This window comes from Heliangelus exortis, chromosome 1 (assembly GCF_036169615.1).
Source record: "Heliangelus exortis chromosome 1, bHelExo1.hap1, whole genome shotgun sequence".
NCBI classification, from domain to species: Eukaryota; Metazoa; Chordata; class Aves; order Apodiformes; family Trochilidae; genus Heliangelus; species Heliangelus exortis.
Window position 1 is genome coordinate 53626687 of NC_092422.1, and position 22440 is coordinate 53649126.

Consider the following 22440-nt stretch of genomic DNA (forward strand, 5'->3'; position numbering starts at 1 on the left):
CACATTTTCTTGTTACACCAAGCCTTGAGATTATGAGGAGTTGATTTAGCACTGCTGAAATCTTCAAGTTATCAGTACCAGAACTGTTCAAGCAATTGAGACGCAACCAGAATCGTTGAAGAAATTGTACTCTGAGCTTGGAATCAGAAATGTTTATATTACCAAGGGAATTGTTATTTAACATTACGGATGTAATTACTTCAATAAAGGAATAATTACATTATATAAAATATAATTTTGTTATTAAAATAATTTAGATTTTAATATTTAGATACTAAAAGAAATTTCCCTGTTGAACAGCAGTTCAAAGAATTACACTGGTTCTAGCACCAGGGGAATTTAGCTTTCGTAGAAAAGAACCGAGGCATTAAGCAGCACAGAAAAGTGGTTTAAAATGAAAGCCAACGTAATTATTTTTCACTTTCACTTAATGTCTGCCATTATGGGAGGTACCAACTAATGTAAATTTCCCAAAACATTTGCACAGCAGGTGAGGATAGCGCAGATCTTTGGACTCTGGACTGGGATTTATCTTGTGTAGTTTCAGATGCTTACTTTGTCATCCTCTACATTTTCTGCTAGATAGCAGACTTCCTGAGCACCTTAAAATAGATACTTGAAAATGCAGTTCACCTGCTGTGCTTTCAGTGTCTACCTAGTGATGAGTTGTGTTCCTTGCTGCCTGAAGTAAAGCTTTGGAACTGCTGCAGCAAGTCCATGCAGGAACCCACCCCTTCTGGGCTTCTGAGTCCCCGGAGAGCAGACACAGCTGGAAACAACAGCAGAACATCTCCCCAAGTACTCCAAGTACCACTTCCTCCTGCCTTTGATTTAGAAAAGCTGTGCAGAGAGAAAAGAGATTCAATTTCTCCAACCAGGTCTTCTCCATCTCTGGCAAGCAGTTGCCAGGGCACCAGGTGCCCACTGCTGCCCAAAAGCTTTGGGGTTTTACTGGTGGGCACACACACTGCTTGACTTTGGGCACACAGCCTGCAGGCAGCTCATTGGGGTGGTGGGGATCTCATGGGCTGCTCTCCTTGCTGGGTACCCTTCCCTTACACCCAGGCAGTGCTGGCAGCTCCTGCCCATGCAGACTTTGGCTCTTGGTTTCACATGGCAATGGGCCAGGTCTCAAACAGTGTACAGGCATATTTCTCCTTCTTTCAGTTCCTGGCTTTTCTGTTGTCAGGACAACAAAAAAGACCAACTGGGGTGCTAGTTCTAGTGAGGAGGGGACACAGTCACCAAGATCCTGACTGAGACAAGCAAATATTTCCCATGTGGCAGCATTTCAATGGCAAGCTGCTTTAGGACAAGGGACCAAAAGACCTAGATGACAATATGATTCAGAAACTTGCAAATTTCGGTGAACAACTAACAAAAATTTAGTCTTTTTTTTTTTTTTCCTTGAAACTGGCCACGTCTTATCTTACAGCTGATCAATAATTTGCTTTGACATCTGAGTTGCAAAAACAAGGGAGGGAAAGAGAAACTCATGGCAATATGCCACCTAATTATATCTACAACACAAAATCACTGCTTCAGCTGTATCTGACAAACATCAGGGAAGCTTTAAACCTAACTATGCATGAAATTTCTAACAGACTTACCACACGTGTGAAAATTGGCTGCAAAACATTAAAAAGGATAAATTCTACACTTTATTGTGTTCTAATTAAACAGACAATCAGGCACCATATCTGCTTTTTTTCTTTTTTCTTCTTCTTCTTCTTTTTTTTTTTTTTAAAAGCTTTAGATTCTTGCATCTCTCATTATAATAATTAACAATACCACTGCAAGTGAAAATCAGCTTTGAGCGAGCTGATGCCCAAGTTGTCATGGAAGAGAATAGTGAGGAGAATTGCTTTCTACTTGGAGAAAAGCAAGCTGTGAGATTTCAAAAATAATTATCATGACTGTGAAAAATCTGCTTGGCAGCTCATTTCATTTGTATCTCAGCGTTGCCATTCTTTCTTTTCAACTATTCCTTGCTAGGTCTAAATACAGTCCTCTGGTCTGAAGTTAATTCCCCACTTCAACTTTTAAACTCACTTTTGAAGAGAACTGGGAAAGAATTATGTTTGGTGACTTCCATGATGCTCACCATTTAACTGCACTTCATTTTCAGTCCTGGATCTAGGCTTCAAAGTACCACAGAACTATCAATCCATCCTCCTGTATTTGCCATTTATTCCTACTATAAGGTCTTGTTTTTCTGTGGCTGGCATCAGAAAATGCAGGCTAGCTTTAGTGGGGGCATCTGGAGTGCATGTCCAATAATTTCACAGTCTGAGGTCTTACTTTTGTGACTGTTTGTGCAAATGCTTATTTTTACTCTCCTTAGTAGTCCCAGTGTGTGCATTAAGATATACTGTTTTTTAATAAATAGGGGAAAATTGAGGAACCCTTGTAAACAGTTTCAAATATAAAACCTTGTCGTAAAGAATCCCTCAATGTTTTATAATTCAGAAACAGTGCTCTGTTGATCACATATAATGCTTCTCTAGTTTGTTCTTAATGTGCTGCTGTGGGGATTGTCAAGGGTATTCTTGTAATGGGAACTGGAATCAGAAGTGCTGGTTACGGGCTCCTGTTAGGATTACACACTTGAAATAAAACTGAATTATGCTCTACTAAATTTTGTTGCAGTCTCCCCTTCCCCCCCCCAAAAAAAGTCACAAAAGAATAGGCTTGAATGGAGAGGTTGCTGGAATTTTTCTATTCTAAGTGAAAATACACTATTTTGTGAAAGACATGATTAAGAAATTTTTTTTCTCCTATGATGCCTATTTAACCTGTGAAGATTACATTAATACTTGATGCCAAATCTCTCTGAAAACACACTGCAAGCACATGCATGGCTATGAGATCAGCAAAACACAGTCATGCGGAAGCACAGGATGATGGAGAAGATGTCCCTTCCCCTCGAGAGGAAGAGGGGTGGAAAAGCATCTGGTCAATGGTTGGTTGTCCCATGCTTGCTGTGTCAGCACAATTATAATTTTTTTGGGTAGGTGTTGCTCCCCTAATTACCTCTCTTAATTAACAGTACCCAACCTGGGCCTGTCAAGGACCTATTTTTTCTCAAACTTTATGACTTCCCTCTTATCTCTTCTCAGAGGGATCTCTTCCCTCTGTCTCTTCTCAAGCTTTACTGCCTCACCTCCCATCTCTTCTCAAGGCCTTCAGACTGCTTGAGACAATCCCACTTGTTAGAGAGAGGGACAGAGAGAGAGACAGATGAGAGTATCACAACCTGCTGGGTACTGTGGCATGGGGCAGTGGGTCAGTGCTATGCAGAACTCCAGGCAACGTTTCTTCTCCCCTCCAACAATAGTTGGGTGGGATGAGGGGAGTGGGGTCGCTGTCCTTTCAGTTGCCAATTTGTTGTTTGAGGCAAATCATGACTGGAACCTCACAGATGGTATTTTGGAAAAAAAGATGTGCATCTAAAACTCTGGTTGCAGAGCAGTCAGCTTGTGAAATGAAGGTCCCTTTCTTTTGTTATGTTTCTTGGTCCCTCTTGGTTGCTGCCTTAATTTGTCTTTCTCTACCTTGATGGTAAGCTCTTGGTGGCAATGACTGGCTTATTGTGCAGATGTGGGGGTTTTATGCACATCAACAGCAAGCGATATGATGCTCTCTGTCTAAAAGTAGCAGTAATTAATACTGTGATGACTGGCACTGGGTGCAGCAGGTATTCTACCTTCATTTGAAAAGGTATATTGAAAAGTTTACACATATCTCTGCAGGTATTGTAAAATGAAAAATTTGAGAGTAAAGTTGCTTTGGTTTATACAAGATTTGTTACATCTGTTGACCTGTCCATAGATGCTTCATGAATCTTTGAATTTTTTTTTATTTTTTTTATTTTTTTTTTTTTTTTTTAAGAGAAAGAACATTATTCCTGCTATCTTTACTTCAGGGGAAGTTCTTTCCATAAGCATTAGCATGGGATATTGCTCATGATCTAACTAAAAGATCAGTGAAGAGATGACTCTGAACCCTCTGACCTGGAAACAAAATATCCCGCACTTTGGACAAATGCTCAGGCTGCCAGGCAGCCATACAAAATGAGGGCACTGATTCTTTCTCCCTTCTCCTGCTAATAATTGACTCTGGGAAGCTGACGTGAAGTCTAAGCTTTGCTGTCCTCAGCTGCAGGATCTGAACATCTCCTTGGTGCCCTAGGACTGTCACTCAGCAAGTTACATGGACGGTGACACAGCGCAGCTGCGGTTTTGAAGCAAAGCAAATTAAATGCCTCAGAGAGAAAAATTCTCTGTCGAAAACTTTTTATTCCAATAAACATCCTAATTGCTTGCTAGTGGGCATGAATGTACTGAAAGGAGACACTGCTTATAACATCTGAAGGATGAAAGCCATCCCTGGTGCTCAAACTGCACTGAAACACTTTTCTTACATACAGCTCTGAACTGCTTTACTCTACTGCTGCTGTATTTATTGCTTAACTGAGACTACCCCACTATTTAGCAAATCAGCTTGGGAGAAAATTTTTAATAAAAGATACTATATGAAATAAATTTTATTGTATTATAAAGCTGTATGTTACCTGAATGTTACTACTGGCAAATCAAAACCAAAATCCAAATGATTATTTGTCTATGTAGCTCTTACCATCAGATAATTAATTTTGCTATTTAAGTAATATATACTAATTTTCCTCCTCCTCACATGCTAATCAAAAGTAGTGGGCCAGAAAAGGCACTGCCATTTCCTTTTTTTGGATGTTAGAGAAACTCTATGTAATCTATGTACTTCTGTGCAAAGCGTATAATGGCATTAATGGCCATCACATGGGTTTGACTGGCTCTCTTCTGTGGAAAGCAGTTGTCTTTGTTCCCCCATTTTCCCTGCCATAGCTCCAGCTCACCTCTTAAGACTTCTTTCATCCCATGCCAATCACTAGCTTTGAGTCTCACTTCAGAAAGTGTGGGAAAGACACTGAAATGATGGCAAAAGCTGCTGAAAAGAATGTGTAGAAAAAAAAAAAAAATCATACTTGATTTCATCTGTTTTGAATCAGTCCTCTATCAGTGAAAATAAAATGACCTTTCTGTGACTCCTTAAAATAATTATGGATTCTTTAACCGAAATGATTGCAGCACTGTAAACGTTTGAAACATAAATATATTTATTATCATGAGTTTCAAAAGAAATATATATCTTAGGGCACTGGGAAGAGTGAAGAGACCTTTCCCATACTGCTGAAAAAAAAAGGGGCATTTTTAACGTTTTCACCACAAGGAAGGCTTTTGTTTTTCTTACAAGCCAATAGACATTGTGCAGCCACTAAGTACCTGTTTTCTGCACCTATTTCCCCTATTTTGCTGCAGCCAGGTGACACCACCCCCACTTTTGCTGCCTCAGCTACAGCTCCATGGAGTGATGCTGGGCCCTGGGGCAGCTCTCAGGACAGAGGACTTGCACTGGGTTTATACTCACTGCATGGTTCCCCACGAACCTCCTCAGATCCTCCAGCTCTGCTACTCAGTATCTACTGTCTGGGCTTGAAATATCTGCATTTAAAATGCACTGTCTTCCAATCCCTACAGAATGGGGCAAACAGATACACAGTTCGATCCTGAGTTGGATTCTGAAATACTTTTAGCAGTCTAGGCTATAAATCCTTGGGCTGGATAAAGGAAGAGTTTATCAGGGAAAAGATTAAATTTAAATCCAGTATTTCCATGCTGATAGCAGTATTATTATTGCCATCAAATGCTTGCACTGTGTATCTCACTACTAAGTAGCTCTAGCATATCATTCAGCTTCAAGGTCTGTTCAAAGGATTTTTTGTTGTGCTCTTTTTGGCATTGGATTGACTTTGGTTCTTTTTTTCTTTGCTTAAGGGACAAGTTTTAGAAGAAAGACAAAGCTAAAACTCCTCAGGCCATCTCATGCCATGATGCACAAATACTTCAACTGATAATTAAAGTACGTTGCACAGTTATATTTTGAGTATATATATGTATAAACACATACATAAAAATATAAGCAGGTTAATATTTAATACTTTTTCTTATTTAGGTGTGGCTGTTGCAAAGAGAAAAGCATCAGTGTTCTTGTTGGTTGAAATATCATTGCAAGTAGATACTTATGCATCCACTTTCCCTTAGCCTCTGCAGTGAGGCTGATCCAGTTGCTTCTTGGTGTCTAGCCAAGGCCTTGGGGTGAGGAGCTGGGCTTCTGTCCAATGTTTTTGGATGATCTGTGGGTGCACATGCAAAGAATATCTGCAAAACAATTTTTTTTTTTTTCAGATTATACAGTCTGACATCTTCAAGGATTTACATCATGCCCTCTTTTTTGGCCTCCAACAGTGCTGTTCTTTCTGAGACTTCTCAACAGTGCTTCTCTCCCTTGTCCTTATCACGGGGGACAATCTTTCTTAGTGCTACCAGCAGTGTCTCTGTTAAGTCCAATTGTGCACTGCAGATATTTCTCTTCTCACATGCTGAAGGTTGAAATGACTGCACCTCTACAAAACCATTGCTCTGTGGCTGATTCCATAGATTACACCTGGTCTGTATCCTGCACAAACAATCTCCCATGCACCTTGTGAACACAGCACATTTTCAGCTGTACAGTGGTCCAAACAAGTAGAAAATGCTGGGGCATTTTTTGATTAATGTTGATTAATAATGCTGATTAATGTTTTAAATGTAATACCTAAGTGGCATTTTAGTATTCCTAAACATAGGAGACCAAAACAGTAATATATTTGCATAAAGCAAGTGAATGCATTTCTTTGCAGTCTGTCTTAATTCCTGGTCCATCTTGGTTCATTTTGAAAAAGGGTTTGAAGGCTATTGGCAATAAAATGGCATCCTTAAGTGACATACCATATTCTTTTAAAGTGTTATTCTTGCTTAGTTTTATCCATCCAGACACTTCCTACAGGTCTTTCAGTATAAACATGCTGCTCACCTGTCACTCAGCCTCAGAAGTGGACACAGCAGGGGTTATCTGAGGATTTGACCTTAGGTGTCTATTACAGGTTCCCAAATTGGAATCGGTGTAGACAGTCCAGGGAAAGAGTTCAGATGCTGTTTCTCTGCATGGAGAGCCAAGGTTTGCAGCTCAGGACCCTGCCTCAGTCTCTTTAGTCTGTCTGGGGGTTGCAGCAGGATGGAGCTGTTAAATTCACTGTATGCTCTGAAATTATTCAGTAGTTAAACATGTTCAAATATACATCATTATTTGCTGAGTGAAAATCAGATGAACAGTTTTCAATCATGCAAATAAGCTGCCCTATCTTGCACATTTCTTTCAGTGAAAACCCACAATTAAGGTGTTGCATTTTGCTTGGAAAGTCTTGGAGATAAACTTTGGTGGCCAGTGTTAAAAATGTCATTGCAGTGATACGGAATAACAAATTACAACTTGAATTGAAGCTATATTTGCTGAATGATTTTTCTTCCATACATCAGACTTCAGAAGGGCTGAAAAATGGACAGAAATAGCTTTTGGTTGTACATTGATCCTCATAAGATGAAAACTGTTTTCTATCTCCTTTTAAAAGCCTTGTGTGTTGCCATAAAATGAATTGTTTCATATGAAGTCTTAGTTCTATGATTAATGATAGAACTGAAGAAATTTTTTTTATGATACTGGAAAACATGTAGCTCTAGCCAAAAGAAAACCTCAAAAGGACAAATGGGAAGTTCACCAAATAGGCAGGAAAATTTGAGAGAGAAAAATATTGTAGTGACAGAAGATTATAGGTTTGCAAATTTTGGCTTTTGCTTTGGTTGCTTGTATCAATATAATGCTCCCCCTGAGTGTGAATCATGTAACTGATGATGTCAATAGGTGTAGAGAAAAGTGCTGCAGAAAAATGAGGTTTGTGCACAGAATCTGGAATGGCTTTATGATTTCATATACGTTGGGAATGGGTTCAGGCAAGGAGTTTGATGCATAAGCTTTATAATGGTGTGTGAGCAATCCTTTCATAACACATCAATGCCTCACCCAGGAGCAGACTCGACACTCACAGCTTGCTCTGCAGCATCTCCCTCTCTCCTTGGCTCTCTCTTAGCTCAGCCAAAGCTTCAGCTTTTGCCACTCCTGCTCCTTTTTCCTGTGGCTGCTTGAGCAGCCTGGAATCACCTCAGGCTGTACCTGAAGCACACATTGATGTCCAAGACACAACTGGTAGATTCTGTTTGGGATTCTCCAGGGTATCTGAGGCACCTGCCTGGGCCTGGCAGATGCACTACAGGAGTTAGGAGAGATCTGTGCTCTTCCAAAGGCCAGGTGGGTGCTCGAGGGCACTCAAAATAATGCTGACTACCAATGTTCAGGCAACTAAATCACACTCTCAGCTCCCTTCTATAATCAAGGGGGAGCAATAATCCTTTTTTTAGAGGATGGCTGAAGATATTAGGTAAGTTGAATCATGCTGCTATTTCTTTTTTTCTGTCAACTGCAGAAGACTCTTCAGATGATAATGCTCCCAGCGCTAAGCATCTCAGTTTGATTAGGTCTGGGTTTGTGTATCTAGCTGTTCCAGATGACACGGTAACTGTGCAGAAAAGCATACGCTGATTCTAATTAGTTTCTGATTAGACCCAGGCAAAGTGTTTTTCCCTGAATAACTTATTTACAAAAAAAAAAAAACAAAAAACCAAAACCAAAAAAAAAACCCCACCGTTTCAAGGCAGCTGGAAATAATTTGTGATATTTGTCTCAGTTTTGCCAAAAGCCTGAGTTACATAAAAGTGACAGCAAGCTGTAAGAAAAAATCAGAGGAGCTGACTTTGATCGTTTTAGAAGTGGTTGCTCCCACATTTGTCAGCTGGGTGAGGTTCTTATACTGACAGACACAGGTAGAAAGAAACCGCACTGCCAGAGGAGGACAAATGTGCTGCCTCTTCTATCTCATATGCCTGCAGTTTGCCTGCTGATAGTCAAAATACTGTTACCTTATTCCCTTTATTATTCTTCAAACCCTGAGTAGAATCCTATTAGTCCTTAATGATGGTGGGTTGGCTAGCAGACTGGAGATGTGGTACATCATGCCCCTTAGCACTGCTTCTCTCTGCTGCTGGTTTGTTTTTATTCACTGGCTGCCTCGGAGAAGATGTCCTCTTGCTGGAGGCAAGGCTGACCTCCCTGTGATGGAGCTGCAGACAAGGTTTTGCCTTCCCCTGCCTAAAGATTGTTTCTTCTTATCCTTCCCAGAGACTTGGGGGGAACATGAGGGTCCTCTGAAAATGCTGCCTCAGCTTCTTCTGGTGATGGTGCTACCTTTGTACATTTAAGGCAAGAGAGACCTGGCTTAGGGAGGGAATTGGAGGCTTAAGTTTCCTTCTTACTGAGTCGTTGATGTTCTGCTTTGAGTCTTTCAGAATGTTACAGAGAGGGGGGAGGCATCAACGGGAGGGATTACAACCCCATCAAGAGCAGCTCAGAGCTGGACATCAGCAAACCCTCCTGGAGCAGGATGATCCCATCAGTGGGACCCACATATCCCTGATGTGGCTGCTGTAACCATCGGGCTAGCTCTCCCTTTTCATTCCCTTTCCCTATTTTTTCCTCCGGAGAGCAAATGTCAGGATGACAGCACGTTTTTCAGGGGGATTGTTTTGCTGGCTTGTTTTGACAAGGACTGGTGCATAGCACAGCTCCATCCCCAGGAACACGTCTCTGTGTGAAATAACGAGCAGCACTCATTTCACTGCCTCCAAACTCTGCACACAAAAGGCAGGGGTAACCAGATATATCTCAGCCTAAGCAGCCAGGATTTCCGAGGCTTTGAGAAGCATCTAATTCTCTCCATTAACTACAGAGGGTACGAACTACGAGCCTAGGAGGGGAGGACTGCTCCTCTCAGTGCTGATCCCATCTAGCTGTCAGAGAAATGTCGAAGGAGAGAGAGCCAAACGCATTCGCCACCATGACCTTTGCTGTGTGCATTGGCAAATTCTAGAAAAAAGCAGATGCAGTGACGTTAAAATATAGTAATAAGATACCAGCAAAAGACCCTGGGAATTCAAGTCACTTGGGAACTTGAGTAAATTGCCTTTTAAAGGCTTTCCATGTTATCAGCAGGGACTGCCGTGGAGGGGATGTTTAATTTATTTACTCGCTGTATTAAATTAGATAATTTACACAAATTATCATCTATAAATTGGCCATGGAGGAAATCAACCTGATCTCTATGAATTAGTTTATCTGTGACCTGTTTCAAGCTACCTGATAGGATTTTGATGCATAATTAATTAATTAAACAGGACAAATGTTGTCACTTTGAATGAGGTTCTAGCTTACTCATTTTGTGGATTCCAGCTGTAGGTGTTCATCTCATTGGTCATGCATTGCTCCATGATATACCCCCCATCTGAAAGACTGCTTGCTCTCCAAAAAATCTATAAAATATTCTATTTGATACCCATCGACCCAGTTGCTTATTTCTCTACTGTTGATCTAATTTCCTTTGAGGTAATTCAGTCAATCAGTTTCTCATTATTTAGCTGATCTGGCTTTGGCATTTTAATTTTAGATATTCAATAATTTCTAGTCTGTCAGTTTCTAACTTTGTTGTACACATCTTTTTATTACTGTATATTAAGAATTCCCTTGTTATTAATTTTGATGCAGTTTATATTTTATTCCTAAGAAACACTTAGTCATTACTTGTGAAATTGCCCTGTGTTTTGAATTATTTTTATAATGGATTTATTATTAATACATAAAAAAATGGAAATGTAAAATAGATGTACAAGTATTTATGTACAAAATTACAAGCACTAAAACTCAATTTCATGGACAGCTGAAATAACTATTTGATGGTTGTTAGAGCTAAATAATAGTCAGATATGTAAATGTCAAGATTACAAAATATTATATACAATTATATTTACAAAAATATTTGTAACTGTTAACATGCATTCAGCAACTAGAAGAGGAACAGGTGCTGAACAGTAAGGAAAGAAAATCATGATACACAATATTTACTAAAAAAATGTTAGACATAAACTGGTAAGCAAGTGTAAAAAGTTGGTGTGAGAGAGAAGAAGCAGTGTGAAGAGAAAAACATTCCAAGCACACAGTGTCCTCATTTTTCAAAATGCATTATTTTTGTCAAGGAAGTTGTTCTGCCTGGTTTTTTTGCTCTCCATTTTTTAACTGTGGAAAATTTCAGTGTGGAGTACCAGAAAATCCCTTTGCAAGTCTGTATAAAAAATCTGAATAAAAATCTTATTTGCTGCAGGTGTAGAATGCTACCTTTGAGTTCCCTGGCATTTGACACTTTAACACTCTTGTGTTCAAGGATGTGGCTGTGATAAATTAGCATGGAAAAGACAGCTTTGAAGGCAGCCTTGAGGTAGTGCCAGCTTGCTAACTTGGCCCTTGAAGCTGTCCTTTAGCTGGATCTACATGGAGTTAGTGCATTCTTCATGGAATCTGCTTCATGGTGATTCGTGATACAAACATAGAATCACAGAATTGGCTGGGTTGGAAGGGACCTCAGAGATCATCAAGTCCAACCCTTGATCCACTACTGCTGCAGTTACCAGACCATGGCACTGAGTGCCACATCCAGTCTCTTTTTAAATATCTCCAGGGAAGGAGAATCCACCACTTCCCTGGGCAGCCCATTCCAATGCTTGATCACCCTCTCAGTAAAGAAATTCTTTCTAATGTCCAACCTAAACCTCCCCTGGCACAACTTGAGACCATGCCCTCCTGTCTTGCAGAGAGTTGCCTGGGAAAAGAGACCAACCCCCCCCTGGCTACCCCCTCCTTTCAGGGAGTTGTAGAGAGTGATGAGGTCTCCCCTGAGCCTCCTCTTCTCCAGGCTGAACACCCCCAGCTCCCTCAGCCCTTCCTCACAGGACTTGTGCTGGATCCCTTCACAGCCTCCTTGCTCTTCTCTGGACCTGCTCTAGGACCTCAATCTTCTTCCTGAACTGAGGGGCCCAGAACTGGACACAGGACTCGAGGTGTGGCCTCACCAGCGTTGAGTACAGGGGCAAAATATACAGGGCATAATTTCATTTAAGCACTTTGATCATACTGGTGTTCTTAAAACATAATTATCTGTGATGCTGGTGTTATTGGCTGGGTTGAATGTGTGGTGTGGCTATGCCCTGGTTGCACAACCATTGGGAGGCACATGCAAACTAATGCTCCACTGCCACAGTGTCCTGGGAAAGGAAACCCCTTTGCTCATCAAGCAGCATCCTCATTACTGCAATGTTTTAGGGGCTGTGCCTAACAGTATCCCACAAGGAAGGGTACTGCAGTAGGCATTACCCACTGGCATTCTGCCTGCATGGCTGGCCTCTGCTGCTGAACTGCAAGCATTTACTGGCTTTATCTGACAACCCGATGTTCATGCTTTGCCCTTCTGAATACTAAGATACAGCTTGTGAATTTAATGCAGGGGGTCAGTTCTGCTGCTGGAGCCAGGAACCTGGTAAAAAAATACAGCTGCAGCATGGAAAACTAGAAAATCAGCGAGGGAGTGACAAGTCACGAATCAAGCCAGCTTCTTGGGCAAGGTCAGTCCAGTGAATGCAAAAGGGGAAGAAACCTTAGACCAATGAACTTGCATAAATTAACTTTGGCACTCCATTCCCTCTTGGGACTTTGGACATTGTAATGCTGGCAAAATGCAGAGAGAGGCTTCATTTTATAGTCTCTTCATTAAAAAAAAATAAAATATATATATACGTATATATATATAAAAAGAAAAATTTGAACAGAAAAAAAGGGAAGAGATAATGACTGATGAGAAATTCTTTCCTCTGCCTTGCTTCTCTCTTGTGTGTTGGAAATTTCATCCCAGTAAGCCATACTTTCTTCTCACAGGCTTTACTTTGTGCCAACCTTCCTGAAGGCAAACCCTATGGATAATAACCCGACAGAGTACCTTCTGCAAAAAGAGGACAACATTCCCAAACAAAATCTCTCCACTGCAGTTCTTCATCCTTAGCTATCTTAAATGACCATCAAACCCTTCCCAGAGTCCTCTCAGAGCAACTTCTGCCTTTTCAAGATGCCACTTCCAGTTTTCTGATCCACAAGAATGCATCTGTTGCCTCCCCTGCTTTTCTATAGTTCTTACCTTCAGTATGTAGTACCTGGGTAGTAATAGTAGTAGTAGTAGTACTTGTAAGTAGTGCCTAGTAGTAGCTGATACCTTGGTTGGATGTAAACAGTGAGCTTCAGGTCTACAGACCCACTCTTAGAGTTCAGAAATGATGAGCTGTTGACACTAACTCTAGAAGTTGAAAAGTCTCATATTCATACACATTCTTGGTAAGCATAAAATGTATTGATTAGTAGGTACTTCCAGAGTGCTCTTCTCCTACCTGTTAAGGAACAAGGCAAATTAAAAATTAAATTGTGCTTCATGTATTGTGTATTAATAGATCAATTCTCCCCTAGTACCACTGGACCAAAGACAGCACTCAAATTGTTTGCTAATGTGTTTCTAATATGAGACAGCCCTTGAAATGCAATGTTGTATTTAAAAGTGGCCTTAAAGCCCTTTAGAGCAAATTTCAACAGGATAAAAGTGCTGATGAACTGTGTATAAATATTTATGCATTTGTTCAGAAGATAAAACTCATACCTTATTTTAGCACCGTGGTAACATCACGTAGGGCAGGACAGTTTTATGGTTATCTTAGAATCATAGAATTGGCTGGGTTGGAAGGGACCTCAGAGATCATCAAGTCCAACCCTTGATCCACTACCGCTGCAGTTACCAGACCATGGCACTGAGTGCCACATCCAGTCTCTTTTTAAGTACCTCCAGGGGTGGAGAATCCACCACTTCCCTGGGCAGCCCATTCCAATGCCTGATCACCCTCTCAGTAAAGAAATTCTTTCTAATGTCCAACCTAAACCTCTCCTGGCACAATTTGAGACCGTGCCCTCTTGTCTTGCTGAGAGTTGCCTGGGAAAAGAGACCAACCCCCCCCTGGCTACTCCCGCCTTTCAGGGAGTTGTAGAGAGTGATGAGGTCTCCCCTGAACCTCCTCTTCTCCAGGCTGATTTTTTTTTTTTTTTTTTTTTTTTTTTTTTTTAAATTAGATTTTTAAAAACAACATTAATAATTCCAACCCTCCCCCTCACACTAAATCTGGCGCGGTTTGGGCCGATTTGGAAGGCGCCGCCATTTTCCCTCCCCCACCTCCCAGGGACACGTGGCCATCCTCAACCAATCAGCACCGTCCTTAGGGGCCCCTCAATGGGGGACGGGGCTTGGGGGATGCTACTTCCGGTTGGCGTGGGCTGTTCCCGCCACGCATTCATTCACCTTGCTGGCAAAACACAGGGGATGGAGGGACTCGGAGAGGTTTTCCTCCAGGGGGGAAACGTTCACAATCATCAACCTTGTTGCTGAGGGCATTGATGACGAGCCCCAGGGTGCTGAGGGAGGTGTCGATGCTCTGGGTCTCCCTCAGCCTCTGCCCCCAGGAAAGGGGTTTATCTGAATGTTCACTCCCGGCCAGATCCACCAAGGAGAGGAGAGAGGAGCACTCGAGGTTCCTGCCGGGGTTTTTCCCATGGATGTGGAGCTGGAACACCCTGTGGTTGCGGGACGAGCGTTCGTTCTGCCATCCTCCCTACCCACTGAGCCCCTGTCCTCTGCAGCAGCCCCGGCACCTCCTGCTGGGAGGTGACAGGGACACAGCAGAGGTTTGGGACGTGGAGCTCCTCGGGGGTGGTGCTGACCCTACGGATCTCCAGCTCGGAACCCCCCGGACCCAAAAGGTCTTGACCTTTACTTTGAATGAACATATGGTAAGTCTCTGAGCTCCTGCTCCTTCACTGTCCTTGGAGGGCATGTAAAGAGATTTGTGATCCTCCAAACCACTCTGCACTGAGACATGGTGTCTCTTGGTTGTTCACATCTTTTTATTACTGTATAGTAAGAATTCCCTTGTTACTAATTTTGGTGCAGTTGATATTTTATATTGATATTTTATTTGTCACCGGAAAATTGTCATCAATGGCCCAAGATGAAATGTCTTCCCAAACTGCCATTCTCTCTGTGCTTTGCATAGTTTCAAGAACTATCTGAATACCTATGAGAAGAAAAGAATAGCAGATGAAAACATGCAGCATAACTTAAACTCAGCATTATGAGGGGATCAGCTATACATGTGTACCATAGAGATATCTGTGTCTGAGTTCCTTAGGTCAACTTCCTTTCTAGGCAACAGGGAAGAACAAACATCTCTAGGCTAAAAAAAGGAGAAACAATCAGCTCCCGTCCTAAATAAGATGCCAAGCCTAGATCAGACAGACTGTGTCAGAAAGTATGTTTGTTAACTAGGTCATTGGGATGACTAGCTTAGATGTAGATTGTAGACAGTGGAAGAATAAGATGAGGATGAATGTTACTATGTCTGACTTATTGTTTTTCAGAGTACCTGCATTACAGCAATACTTACTGCTCTAGGTGCTTATGGTGAATCCCAAAAGTTATTTGCTTCTGGCTCTGTCTTTTCCACTGAGGTAAGCATATGAGTAGCTTTTCTGGTTTCAGCCTACTTCAAGTAGATAAATATTGCAGTATTCCAGTGTGGTCCCTTACTGCATTAAAATTTGTCATTTTCCTTGAGGAGACAACAGAGCATAGAGTGTAGAATTTAATTTCATTACACTTCTAGATGTGTGTATCAGCAAATGCTTGTTTTACAGAGCATACCCTATGCAGAGTTGAGGGTCATGATGTATGAGGTGGTTTAGCATTTCAGTGGAAACCATATACCACACTTGCTATGTCATTATGTTTCTGAAGAAGAAAATTAGTTCACCTGCTTACTGTTTACCAGGTACAGAAATGGTGTCCTGTTTGCAGCTTTTCTGCACTAGATATATATTTCTACATCTCCCGAGATAAAGAAAAGGATTGAATCTTACTGAAGCTTCTTAGTTTCTCAAGAAGGTGAAATGTGGGTTTGTGGCAAGCTATTAAATATAATTAGAGGAGGCAATATGCAACCCTGCTAGGAAGTTTAAATCCTTTTGCTACAAAGACATACATTTTTGTTATGATAGACAAATTTCTTCATAATGAAAGCAGAGTAGTCTCAAAGTAATTCAGAAATTGCATTTCTGAAGCAATGATAGAAAGATCATATGGCCCAATCAATATTTGTTACATACAAGATTTCAGGGCGTTTTCACCCAACAGGAAACAGTTTTGTTTTGTGCCGTTTATCATCAGTGTCATGGAATCTATCATTATCAGTGTCTCTTATTTTCCAGCTCCAATTATATGAGGACTCCAAATCTCAAGTCTCCTGTATTTCCAGGAAACAAGAAATCTGGGGAGAAAATTAAGACACCCATTGTAAGTCTGTGCAGCCCACACCAGTTCCCACATTACCCTGTGCTTAAACAGAGGCCTTAAGCTCCTGACAGCATTATGGAGCAATGTTCATCAGTCCTTTGCTCTGGGCAGCACTTGTTTTGCTGGCTTGAATCACCTGTAAGTTAAGTGCCTGGACTTCCTTTCCAGTTAATGAAGAAAAGTCACTACTTTCACAGTGCTATTCATCTCTGCTGGTTCAGACATCTCAGCTGGGGTTTGGACTCCACCTGCCTGTTTCTAGGGGATCTGTTGCTGAATAGAAGACATTGATATACTCATGTGCACAGGTGGCTTCTCTACAACCTCACATGAAGGAAAAATGTTCAGAAAAAGAAGAAAAAGAAACAGAGAATTTTTTTTACTTGAGTCAGAGCTAAAGAACATATTTTTCAAAAGTGAAAAAAAAGATCCACGAGAATCGGTATCTGAAAGAAAATGGCTAGAGTGAAAATTACTTAACCTACTAGAGAGAAACCTCTCTCCTGATTCTATTTAGTTTAATGTTGACATTTCTGCCTACTTCATGGAATATGATTGTCATGGTTTAACACTGGCCCGGCAATTAAACTGAGTAACAGACGCTCTCTATTAATCTCTCTCTCCTCCCTGATAAGAAAGGAGAGAGAATAAGGGAGAGAGACTTATGGGTTGGAAACTAAACTACACAACTTTAATGAAACTGTAATGATAAATAGGAAAAATTACTAAATATATACAAATATGCAAGAAAATGGATACCACATTCCTCCCTCCTTTTCCCCCAATAGCTCTCACATCACCACCGAGGCTGCAGGGCAGCTCTGGAAAAGTCCAGGCTGGACTCCTGGAGTCGGCAGCAGTTGGGAACTGGAGGCAGGAACACACAGATATGGGCTGGCATGGATCAGGAGCACAGGCAGAGGAACGGACGGGATCCTTCCAGGATGCCGGGTGAAGGAAGGGAAGCAGGAAAGGCAGGAAGGGCAGGCAGCCGGAAGCTGGAAACCTGGCTTGACCCTCGTGATCCCTCAAATTTATACTGAGGATGACGTATATGGGATGGAATACTCTGTTTGGTCAGTTCTGGCATCTATCTTGTCCATTCCTCCCCAAAGGAGGGATGCAGGTGGGACCTCTTTACGTTTTCCTCAGAGCTGAGCAGTGTCCTTGGCTCTGCACACCAGTCTCTAGCAGTAACTATAAACATCAAGTGTTATCAGTCCTAGAAACACACACTGTCTGAGAAACTTGCTGTTAATTTCAGCAAGTGCAACTACTTACAGGAGACTTAGCTGAAAGCAAAAGCACAAGACAGAAAATCACCTTTATCCTGGCCCAAACCAGGACAATGATGAATCCAAAAAGCAATGAGAACATTGTAAATAAACATACATCCACTAGGGAACTAAGGACTCTCACTGTGATGGGGGTGTTTAGCAGACTGAAAAATTAGGCCAGCTTTAAGCATTAAAATTTAACTCCACTTAATTAATTAAATTAACAGTATACTTCTTGATAATGGCTAAATCTTATGCAATTTTATTCATCACCATTTTGTATATTAATTCATTAGTCTTAAACACTTCTCCAGAGTAAGCTGTGGGTGCACAGTATCAAGGAGCTGATCCCATGTGTGGCTGTGATTGCTGACTGTCCTTCACCATCAGGGTTGCAGTGGTCACACTGGGAGACCTGACCCATCAGAGAAGTCAGGGCTGAAGTGAACTTGTCCTCTACAATTTACCTTGCTTATGCCTCATGACTTTCCTGCTCCCCCCTTAGAAAGGGGTTTTCACCACTCCTGGTACTGTTTATCCTGTTCCAGATTTTCCAGTAATCCTTCTAGTATATCTGGGAGGATATCCTACCTACTTGCTGTCCCTTGTGGTTATCATGCATCTTTTTGTCACATATTCATCTGACATACAATGACACCCACCTTTCTGTGTCCCTGCAGATCTTGTTTGCATACTTGAGGCAAAATATTGCAAATCTTGTCTGGGTATGCTGTGAAAATGTTACAAGACAGCTAAACGCTGTTTCCAGTTATATTTTAGTGCTTGTATTAATGCAAGCTAATACTCACTGTACCCAGATTAGCATATTTATAGATTATTGGGGTAGTTCTGGCTAGTAGCCAGATCTCTACTGACTGCCAGCTCTCTCCTTGCTGCTAGTGAGTGGATGGTGGGCATCAGTTAGAGCTGGGTATCCTTACTGTGATTACAGAAATCTACAGAGATGAGAGTAAGAGCTCAAGCATAGAAAAGTCTCTTTTCACTTAAAACTACTGTTCAAGCATCTGGGCTCAAAGCAAAAGTCAGAAAAGTCACTGGAAGGAAGCTGTTAAGGTCTATTAAGGCCATAAAGGAGGAGAGAAGTTTCTGACATGCACTTAGGTTGTTACTTACCCTGGTCCGAATGAAAACGTGGAAGTCTTGACACCTTAGCAAATCAGAGATTTCTTGGACACTTCTATGGCTTTCTGCAAAATCTCAAAGCTAATCCAAAATCTGAGTTTTTATTTTGAAGGAGATTTGAAGCTTGCTTTTCATCTAGCAAATTCTCAGTTAAGGACAATGGTCAGTAGGCAGGAGGATGATTTTCATAGTAACTCCAGATCATCTCATGTAAGCCCTATGCAATGGTCACATTCTTCTATTTGGTGGTGGTGTAAGTTCCCCCTGCTCCTTTGCTTTTGAGACACTTGGTGCAGGGTGTGATCCTCCAATCCTCCACCTTCCATCTCTGGGCCACAGACAAACCTAAGATGAGTGTGGTGGAGTGTGGATTGTGAAAAACAGACAAGCAGAAGACTACAGCATGCCATGTATGTGCTTAGTTCCTGCTTCCCCTCGTGACTGTGAAAGGCAGCAGACCTGAGCATTAAGGCACCCCTAAATGTGCCTGTCTCCTGTCTCCCCTATTTTTTGGGAGAAAGAATGACAATCCATCACCTCCTGACAGCCTGGTACATCTGTACCTGAGCTGTTTCGTATCTGATCTCAGGCTGTGTCTTAAAGGGAGTGTTACAAGTACTTCCAAATACAGCCATATTCATTTCCATTGTACAACTACAGGAAAGTACCAGAATGTCTCACCATCTGAGCAGGGCTGAAAAGGAAAAGTGCTTGAAAAAAGTCAAACCCTGGGGCCCAGGATCAATGATTCCAAATGAGACCCTTTGAGCTCTCCTGGATCTCAGGCTGGCACCAGCATCTCCTGTGAGCTGGGATGCCTCTCGGGTTACACGAGGATCATCTCCTGACAAAGCAATGGAAGGCCAGGGAGAGTCATCCTCCTTGAGTCTCAGTCATTATCATCTGCAGAGTGACAATGCATTGTGAGCATTTACTCTAAAGTTGACAAGAGGGCAATTTTTACTATAGGCTAGCCTTTCCCATCCACCTCTCCATGTATGCGTCCACACATTTGCCTTCATGAGTGTGGTTCTCCAGGTATATATTTCACTGGATTCAAATATTTCTGTCGGTGTGTGTTTGTATGCTTTGCATTTATATGTATGTACATATATACATCATACTTTGAATTCTGATACCTTGTAGCAAGATAGTGTGAATCTTGTCATCCTCAAACCTGGAATAAAGTCACCTCATAATCTTTTAATTGCTTAATGATTAAGTGTTACTTGAATTCAACCCCTTGATCCACCTCACACCATTAATAAATCTTGAATTACTGCTAGTCATAACTTTGTCAAACATTCCTTCCATGACATGGTCTTGTTAATTTGGAAATACTGTAATATTACAGAATCTTTGTTAGTTACTCTCAGTGTATAACCATGTACCTGCACCCAGCTCCACACTGGGCACCATAATTCCTCAGGAACCCAGAGTCTGTCTCCTCCTCCCTTGCTCTACTCCAGGCTGTCCCATGTGCCAGCTGGGTCTAAACCATTCCACACAACAAAACATTAGTTTTCATGCCAGGGACAGATGCATTAAGCTTTGGATCTTGTGGGGATGAAAGCCAAGAAATGAGATGGGACTGTGTAATTTTAAAAAGCCCATTTAAAGCACTTTTTTATGAGGTTGGGGTACGGGGGTGCTGTTTTCATAACTGCCTGATTTGCAGTGAGGCAAAATTAAGTTTCTTGTGTTTTTTAACTGCTCACCACAGTGAATAGGGCAAACTGATACAGTCCCTAAGAGTTTTATTTGGGTTAAAAGTAGTGTCTATAGTGTATATGATAACGTAAACCTGGGGCAGTTCTGACATCTCAGTTCTCTAAATTCCAATGAACAGTAGCTATAGGAATATTTCATTTCATGATGCAGTCCTCCTTTATCAGTGATTATCTTGAACTTTATCCCTTTTGTATTTTATAGAGTTAACAGTTGATGAAATCAGAATAGTACAGTGCAGGCATTATTGCTGGAACTCATGTAATGATTAGCTTGACAACATACCCTTAAGGTGAACAGCAGAAATTTGGTCCAAAATTTATTCCTTTTTTCATGCATCCGTGAGAAGAAGCAATAATAAGTAAAGAATAATTTTGTGAAATGAAGCTTCAAATTAATTCCATACTTTATAACTTCTGAGTGAGCTCTGTGAAAAACTCTTGAAAATCAAGGTTAGTTCACACTTTCTAACTTTGGGTACTGAAACTTTAGGTAGTCAGTCTAGCTTGGGAAGCTGTCTCTGCATCCCCTTTAGAGATAGAGAGAGAGGCTACTTTAGGGAGTGATTTAAAGCAGAAATATAATTTTGGGTGCTCTGAAGTTGCATGCAGGAATACAGCTGTCTCACAGGGAGTCACTCAGTGTGTATAAATGCAGAGCCTGTGGCAGTCAGCAGTGATTTTCCAGAATGACAAGGCAAGTGGTTGTACCATGACTGTCTTGCTAGTATCTGATGCTTCATGCATCCCTGTACAAATTTTAAAAGAAGAAACAATACCTGTGAAATGAAACTGCAGCCTTTTGTAGTGGCTTTGCCCACTTTTTGTAGAAAACTAGATGGCTACATCAAAAGAGCCATCTTTGTCCTATTTTGAGGGATGATGTCAACTGTTAAAATTACCAAGAGACAGAGGTGTAGCTGGCAAAGGTTTCAGTTACATAGGCTTCTCTTTCATATCAGTAGGAAATCAAGATGAAATATTGGTGTTCAACATTTTTGTATTTTATCTGAAAGTGAATATACTTCCTCAAAAGAATTATCAAGTTTAAAATGATCTAGTACTACAACTTCTTCTAAGTATTAGAATTCTTTACTTAAATGACTATCAACCTCACTGTTATTTGAGGATGTATTCAGTTTTGGGAAAAAGCATGAAGGAAGAAGGTTTCTGGGAAAGTCAACCCGTAGCACTGACTCATACTCAAACATCTTCCAATCACACCTGATAAGACGTGAGCAAATGTCAAGGTATGGAAGAAAAAACAGTCAAGGTATGGGAGAAAATAAACAACTGGCTGAGTGACAGAACATTCTAGAGAGAACAAAAAGTTTATGTGAGGCTGGGAATCAAAATAAGCAAAAATATTCATAAGTGGTCAGCCAGGAGTGTGCTAACTCACACACATGCAGTTCATACTTTTGACTAGGATGTGAGAACATGGCAATTGATGCATTTGCATATTTCAAAATGCCATTGCAACAAGAAAAAGCAATTATTTGCTTTCCTGACAATCGAGACCCATAAAAGTTGCTACATAGAGTTCAGAGGTTCACTCAGAAACACCTGAAGGCTTCTTGTGTGACAGCAGGATCTGGGGGCATCCCCTGCCCATCACACTCTGAGGCTGGAGCTACCTCCTCATGCTAAAGCCCACTGGGGCTTTTCTGTCTGTCCTTTTGCACATCTCTGGGCTATGTGATTATGCAGAGGTGCCACCTGTATGTCTGGTGTCATCAGACGCCTTCAAATGAGATTGAAGAAGGTGCAGAGTAGCCACGGACCCTCTGTTTGGTTGCCCAGGGGCTGCCTAGAGGTGCTGCCCAGAGCAGGTACACAGCCTTGATCCTCTCCTTGGAGGAAGGTAGAGATGGACTCTATCAGGTTTCAGTCTGAGAGTAGCATGTGGTGGTATTTTCCTTTTTAACTTTTTAGCTCAGTTCCCTGC

The 22440-nt window shown here is 41.4% G+C and overlaps 2 long non-coding RNA genes across 4 annotated transcripts; one reads left to right on the top strand and one right to left on the bottom strand.

The window, feature by feature from the left end:
• Positions 1-543: 543 nt before the first annotated feature.
• On the top strand, positions 544-6690 carry LOC139795779 (uncharacterized). The gene is made up of 2 exons (XR_011725695.1): positions 544-807; positions 6285-6690. It is a non-coding gene; the product is annotated as an uncharacterized lncRNA (long non-coding RNA).
• LOC139795769 (uncharacterized) lies at positions 3916-21401 on the bottom strand. 3 transcript variants are annotated; one of them, XR_011725688.1, is made up of 5 exons: positions 20779-21401; positions 18998-19110; positions 16159-16319; positions 6952-13346; positions 3916-6257 (listed from the first exon to the last, which is right to left on the bottom strand). It is a non-coding gene; the product is annotated as an uncharacterized lncRNA (long non-coding RNA). The 3 variants fall into 3 exon arrangements; XR_011725689.1 differs by lacking the exon at positions 20779-21401 and having other exon boundaries at positions 6952-7179; positions 8675-13346; positions 18998-19947; XR_011725687.1 differs by lacking the exon at positions 20779-21401 and having other exon boundaries at positions 18998-19947.
• Positions 21402-22440: the final 1039 nt, after the last annotated feature.